At 43.4% G+C, this 6,691-nt stretch overlaps 1 pseudogene; it reads right to left on the bottom strand.

Moving 5' to 3' along the window:
• Positions 1-1,020: 1,020 nt before the first annotated feature.
• On the bottom strand, positions 1,021-5,992 carry LOC101709868 (small ribosomal subunit protein eS24-like; annotated as a pseudogene).
• Between the last annotated feature and the right edge of the window lie 699 nt (positions 5,993-6,691).

Genomic DNA, 6,691 nt, shown 5'->3' with positions numbered 1-6,691 from the left:
AGGGAGAGGTAGAAAGAACAGGTAAGATTAGCGGTGAGGCCAGAAGACACAGAAAGATCGCACAAACTCTAAGAAGTTGTTAAAGGCAAGAGAAAATGGCAGAATGAAAGAACAAAGATGTGAATAGAATCACCTAACAGCAACAGGGAGGCTAGATACCAAATTTACTTTCCTTTAAACCTAATGATAATCAAGAGAAGGAAAAAGAGAAGAAAAAAACAATAAGTGAGAAATCCGAATTCAGTGCAGAAAGGAACAAATGGGGAGATGAGGAGCAATGTGGGACAGCAAGAGAATGAGTGAGAGAGAGGGAAAAAAGATAAAAGAAAGAAAAGTAAGAAAAGTAAAACTTTGAAGAGTAGAGAGAAAGTAAAAATTAAGAATTGAAAATAGGAGAAAAAAACTTTTTTTCTTTTTTGCAAATAGCACTAGAAATTATCGGCCTCCTTCAGGGTATGTCTCTGCTGTCACAGTAGCCAACGTAGGAATCCCTGTGCATGTACGAGTCAATGAGTCTCAGCAAGGCAGCAGCCGACCAAGTACTACAGTGGCCAGGTGTGCCTTTATTGTAGAGATTCTCTTTACTTTTCCGCTGAGCTTCAGTTTTCATCGAGGAGCCTGAGAAGCCCTCTTTCTGTTACTAACTTCTGCTCTATCTTGTGGCGCTCAGGACAAGGGTCTTTATAATCTCCTGTGCCTCTGTAGTGTGGGACCAGGTAGCAGAAGAGCTAGAAGGTAGGGGGCGCACGGGGGGGCGGGGGGGGTGTTAAGGGGATTGGGACTTGAAAGGCCCCCGCGCGGCTACGCAGACCTCACCGTGGAGTAGCTTCAAGCTGCTCCTGTCACCTAGCCCGTCCAGCTTAGAGAGCTTCGGAGGGGGGTTGGGCTGCAAGATGGCCCCGGACCTCACAGTGGGGTGGGCGGGGCCCGGGACAGCCGCGCGTAGCTTCCTTTTGTTCATATTTTTTGATGTCCTTATAGCTTATTAGTCTTCTCATTCAGATAGTCACTGCAGAATCTTTACTTCTTTGGATTTTTGCCAGCACCAACATTGGCCTTTCCAGTCCCCCTAACTTTCTTCACTCTGTTCTTGCATTCCTTCCACTGTTTTCTTGAGTTTTTTTTCTTCTCATGCAGGCCATGTCTTGCAAGTCTATATTTGGGGTTATTTTTCTTTGCATAATCCAAGGAATCATAAGTCATACCAAGCCAGTTGTCTTGTTGCCACTGAGCAATAAAGAGGGAATGAGAATTCAATAGTTCAAGCAAGTTTATTGCTAAATCCGAGAGGGATCTGTCTGTGCAAGCAGAACAGAGTATGTGTCTCTTACAGCCTAAGAGGCTTTTCAAATAGCATGTTTTGGTGGGCTTTTGAGAAAGTGGGTCAGAGAAACCACAGGAGGACGTGTCCTCTGTGACCTGCTGACATGTCCTTGGGGAACTACTCATAACCTGCTGGACATGTCCTCTGTGACCTACTGATGTATCCTCTGTGGCCTAAGCAAAACAAAACCGACATTTCTCTGAGATGGTGTATGGGCTCTTTCAAACTGGCAGTGTCCCTGTCGAATCTCTCTCATTCCTGGCTTGAAAGAGGCTTAGGAAAAATGGACCATCATTTTTTTCTTGGCTACTTCCTGCTGAGAGGGGGCAATGAAGTCCCCCCCCCCCACCAGGGATCAAACTCAGTACCTTGCACTTGCAAGGCAGGCATGGTGCTGCTGAGCTAAATCTCCAGCCTGAAGTTGTTTTTTATTTCCTTCCTGTTTTGGAGAAGTAAGATTGTTTGAAGGTGTTCTCAAGTAGTTGCCTAGTTGCCTGGGAGATGAGTGCTATTTTTTCCTGAAAAAAATCTTTGGAATAGATTAATTATATGGGGAAGAAAAAGAAGGAAAAGAAGAGTAAAATCAAGGAGCTCAGTGCACTCATGCTGGGGAGTGGAGTCTGGGGAATCAGGTACTGGGAAGAGGTTGGCAGGGTTTAAGACTGACAAGCAGCAGTAGGTAACCAAGGGCTGTAAGAGCTGTAAGTGCAGGCCTTGAACTCAGGCAAGAGAGAGAAAGTTTAAAACACGATGGCTGAGAAGAGATCAGAGAGGTTGTGTGAAGAATGTACCTGTAGGGGTTCATGGAAAGTAATCTTTTGGGCCTTGGGGGTAAGGAGTGTAGCTGATGCTAAGACTTGTAAACCTTAAGAACTTTTATTACAAGGTCAAGCTGCTTGGATAAATAGGCAACAGGCTGGAGGGAGTCTCCAGCTGGCTGTGCAAGTAGCCCTAATGCTTTTCAATTCTTCTGGCCTGAAATAGAAAGAAAGGTTTATTAGTATTAGGTAGGATCAAAATGACAGCCCTAAGGAGTGTCCACATGAAAGCCCAAAAGGAAACGTGAATTAAGTGTTTCTTGCACTCTTTCTAGGGGATCTCTTTGGGAAGCCTCATAGAGGGGTTTTGCAATGAGTGACAAATTTGAGATCCAAAGTCTGAAATAAGTAGGAAGTCCCAGGAAGGAAAGGAGATCTTGTTTTGTGGTGGGGAAAGGAAGATTGTTAATAACCTCTTTTTGGGAGGGAAGTATGCACCGAGTGGTAAGGACGAGGTGAAGGCCAAGGTAAGTGATCTCTAGTTACACAATCTAGGCTTTGTGTTCTGAGACATGGTGTCCTTTATTTCCCCAAGAATTTAAGAAGGGAGATAGTGTGGGATATAGAGTCATTTTTTGAGGGGCTACAAAGCAAAATGTTATCAATGTATTGGAGCAGGTTACTAAGGGCAAGGTCTGGCAATTGGAAGTCCTTTTGTAATGCTTGGCCAAAGAAGTGGAGGCTATCTCAAAATCCTTGGGGAAGAATTTTTTATGTGAGTTGTTGGATGAATAGAGACATGGGGTCTGTCCAGGTAAAGGCAAGAAGTTGTTGGGAATCAGGACTGAGGAGGATAGTAAAGAAAGCATCTTTGAAGTCTAAAACAATAAAGTATTGGGTACTGGGGGATATGGGAGAGAGGGTGTAGGGGTTGGGGATCACTGGGTGAGTGGGAACAACATTTTCGTTAATCTTTTGGAGATCTTGTACTAATCAGAAGGAGATATCAGTTTTTTTTTTCAGGAAGGATGGGAGTGTTGTAGGGGCAGTAGGTAGGGAAGAGAATTTGGGCTTTAGGAGAGTGGTTGATAATGGGCTGGAGGCCAAGATGTCTGTCCAGGATAAGGGGGTGTTGGTTGACTGTGACAGCTCCAGTAGGGACCCTCAGGGCTATTTTGAGGTGTTGGTGGTATAAGGATATGGGAGGGTTTTTGTGTCCCAAACAACATGGTCAATTTGTGATTTGATGAGTTGGATGGCCTCATAGGGGAGGGTGTCATTAGAGGGTACAACTGGTAAGATAAGGAAGGGCTCAGAAGGAAGTAAGGGAATATATATAGATGCTCCCAAGTGATGAAGAATATCTCTTCCTAAAAGGGGCACGGGGCAGTGGGGGACTAACAAAAAAGAGTAAGTAAAAGTTATATGGCCTAAAGAACAGTATAAGGGTGGAGTCATTTCTATTAGGCCCTTCATTTTGACAACTGAGATAGAGAAGGCCAGCAAAGGTCCTGAATATTCGATAAGAAAAGAGAGACTGGCCTCTGAGTCAGCCAGAAAGGAAACCAGTTTTCCAGCCACCACCACTGTTACCTGTGGATCCATTGATGATGTTGTGGAGGGGTACTTGGGATCTGGGCCACGTCAATTGGCAGCTGAAGATAAGGACATGAGGGCCCCCAGGTCTTCTCCGGGTGTGTCAGGTTGCTTGGAGGGGAAAAAACTCAGGAGAGGGGCTGAATTCCCTGGCAGGCAATCCATTTTCCAGGTATCAGGTGGGAAGAAAGAGTATGAGAATGTGTCTGGGGAAAAAAAGGGAAGGTTTGAGGAAGAATGTTCAGTATCACTGGTCATTGGAGAGACGCAAATGAACAGGACGCTGAGATTTCACCTCACTCCATAAAGAATGGCTGCTATCATGAAATCAACCAATAACAAATGCTGGCGGGGCTGTGAGGAAAGAGGAACCCTGCTCCACTGCTGGTGGGAGTGTAGACTGGTGCAACCACTGTGGAAATCAGTATGCAGATACCTTAAAGAACTAGGACTGGAAGTCCCATTTGACCCCGCTATTCCACTGCTGGGGATCTTCCCCAAAGAATTCAAAGAATCATACTTCAGTGATATACATGTGCACCCATGTTCATAGCAGCACAGTTTGTGATAGCTAAAACTTGGAAACAGCCCAAATGCCCATCAACTGGAGACTAGATCAAGAAAATGGTTTTTTAATAAAATGTAGTACTACTCAGCCATCGAAAATGAGAAATTAGAGACATTTATTGCTAAATGGATGCACATTGAGGCAATACTCTTAAATGAAATAAATAGGACACACATGTGTAAATACTGAATAGTTTCTCTAGTGTGAGAAACTGGAAGTGTAAATAAGGACTAAAAGGTTTTATAGATAATGTGAAAAAGGATGAAACATGGCAAAGGGGAAGGGGAAGTGGGAGGGGTAGGGGAAAGGAAAAGAGGGAATGGAATTAATAGTTGAAAATGAAAAACTGGAAACAAAGTCTTTGTAAATAGGGAGGGATGGAGGGGTTGAAGGGAGGGCAGGGGAAGGGAAAATAGTAAGAATCAAGAGAGTACATAAAGGTCCATATCTCCAATGATGAATGTCATGATATTGTACACCTAAAATGTACCAGTAAGAGGATATACAAAAAAAAAAAAAAAAAAAGAAAGGCAGCCCAGATCAGGAAACAGATCACCAGTACGCTTCCCTGCAATCAACCTCCCACCTGGTGTCTGTAGGCTCCCAGAGCTGAATGAGATTGTCCTGTATGCTTAAAAAAAGCTTGTCCCCTCATCAGAGTACAGGAGGTTCCCGTCTTTGTGGTGTTCTCAAATAGTGAACAGGGAGGAAGGAAAAAATATTATGAAAGAATAAAGGGTATGGCAGATTGATTGGCTTTCTCTGGGTGCCAAGAAAAAGTTGACTGGACTAGAATCTTACCCTCCCAGTAGTGGTGATGGATTAGCAGCTGGTAGTGGATGTCTACTTTGAGGTCTGGCAAGATAGTTCTGGCACTGGAGTTCACAAAAACTTGGGGGAAGGGAAGGAAGAGTTGATTACCCAGTTGGGTGGTTAGGGTTTGAAAATTATCTCTGGGGATTTTGAAGGCTTGTCAATGTGTAGCCTTGCCCAGAGCCTTTGCAGTCCCACCACAGAAGGCAGTTGAGCCCATGCAACCAACTCTTTGGGAAGGAGGGGAAAGAGTGTGAGAAACAGGAGGCTCTCAGGATCTGGGAGTAAGCCCTGGATGACGTGTCACTGCCCATAGCTTTCTAGGTGGCAAAAGAGCTCCTGCTCTCAGCTCCTGGTCCTGGGTTTCAGCACCAGATGACTGGGAAAGAGACGAACTCAACAGTCCAAGCAGGTTTATTGCCAAACTGGAGAGGAACCTCTCTGTGCAAGCAAAACAGAGAGGGTGTCTCTTACAGGGTTAAAGACTTTTTCATAGCATTTTTGGTAGGCTTTTGAAGGAGTCCAAGAAATGTCGGGCTGATAACCTGCTAGCATGTCCTCAGCAGACAGCCTGTAACCTGCTGAACATGTTCTCTGCAACATACTGACATGTCCTTGGGGGACTGCTCATAGCCTGCTGACATGTCCTCTGTGACCCAAGTAAAATGAAACCTATGTTTCTCTAAGATGGTGGGTGGGCTCATTCGAACTGGTGGGGTCCCTGTCTAGGCTCTATTAGCCACCAAAATGGGTACTGAATCCAAATAAAATTACATCTGGTGTGATTTTGTACATTTTGGTGAGATTTTCCTGAATTTCTATCTTAGGCACTATTGCATTCCCTGGGTAAAAGATATCAATGACTATTCGTTTCCTTTGAAGTAGTCAGTTTGTCATAAACTTCCTAGTCAGGATAGTTCCTGCGTCATTCATGATGGCAGCAGATCCTCAGGCAGGCAGGCAGGAAAAGTCCCTGCATGTATTGAGATGATTATATTTCCCCCCTTTATTTGTTTGATGTGCACTAATATTTGTATATTGAATTCTTGAGATGAATAGTAACTAGTTGTGAGGTATCCTTTTTATATATGCTAGATTCAATTTTCTTAAAGATTTTAAGGTTTCTTTTCATTTATAACTTAAGATATGGACCTATATTTTTGTTTATCTGAAATATCCTAAAAGGGATATTGGCAACCTAAGCTTAATAACCTTTCTGGCAACATAGTTATGCTAATCTCATAAAACAAATGTGCTTATTTTTTTGCAAGAGATATCTGTACAGGAGTAGTAGAAAGCCTGTTTAGCATGCACAAGGCCTTGTGTCTGATTCTCCAGCATCACCAAAAATAAATTAAGGGATGAAAAGTTTTCACGCTGAAAGAAATGAATAGCATATCTAGATAAAACTCACTAAGTCTAGAAAATGCTCAATTATAGTGACATATCAAATTAAAGTGAAGATTTAAAAAAATGGTGGAGTAGAGATCAGCAGCAAAACACAGTCTCTATAGCACCTGGAATCAAGACATCTGGAAAACAACAACTTGGTGAAGGGAAAAAAAAAAGAAGTAGACCTCCAGGTATTGGGAGAGAGTTAAATGGAAAACTAGAAACTATAGAGAAGCTGGA

Source organism: Heterocephalus glaber, unplaced genomic scaffold (assembly GCF_053883595.1).
Source record: "Heterocephalus glaber isolate CG9 unplaced genomic scaffold, H.glaber_assembly_v1.0 deba00001068, whole genome shotgun sequence".
In the NCBI taxonomy this organism is placed as follows: domain Eukaryota; kingdom Metazoa; phylum Chordata; class Mammalia; order Rodentia; family Bathyergidae; genus Heterocephalus; species Heterocephalus glaber.
The sequence above is the reverse complement of the archived record's forward strand: the minus strand, read 5'-3'. Positions and strand labels throughout refer to the sequence as shown.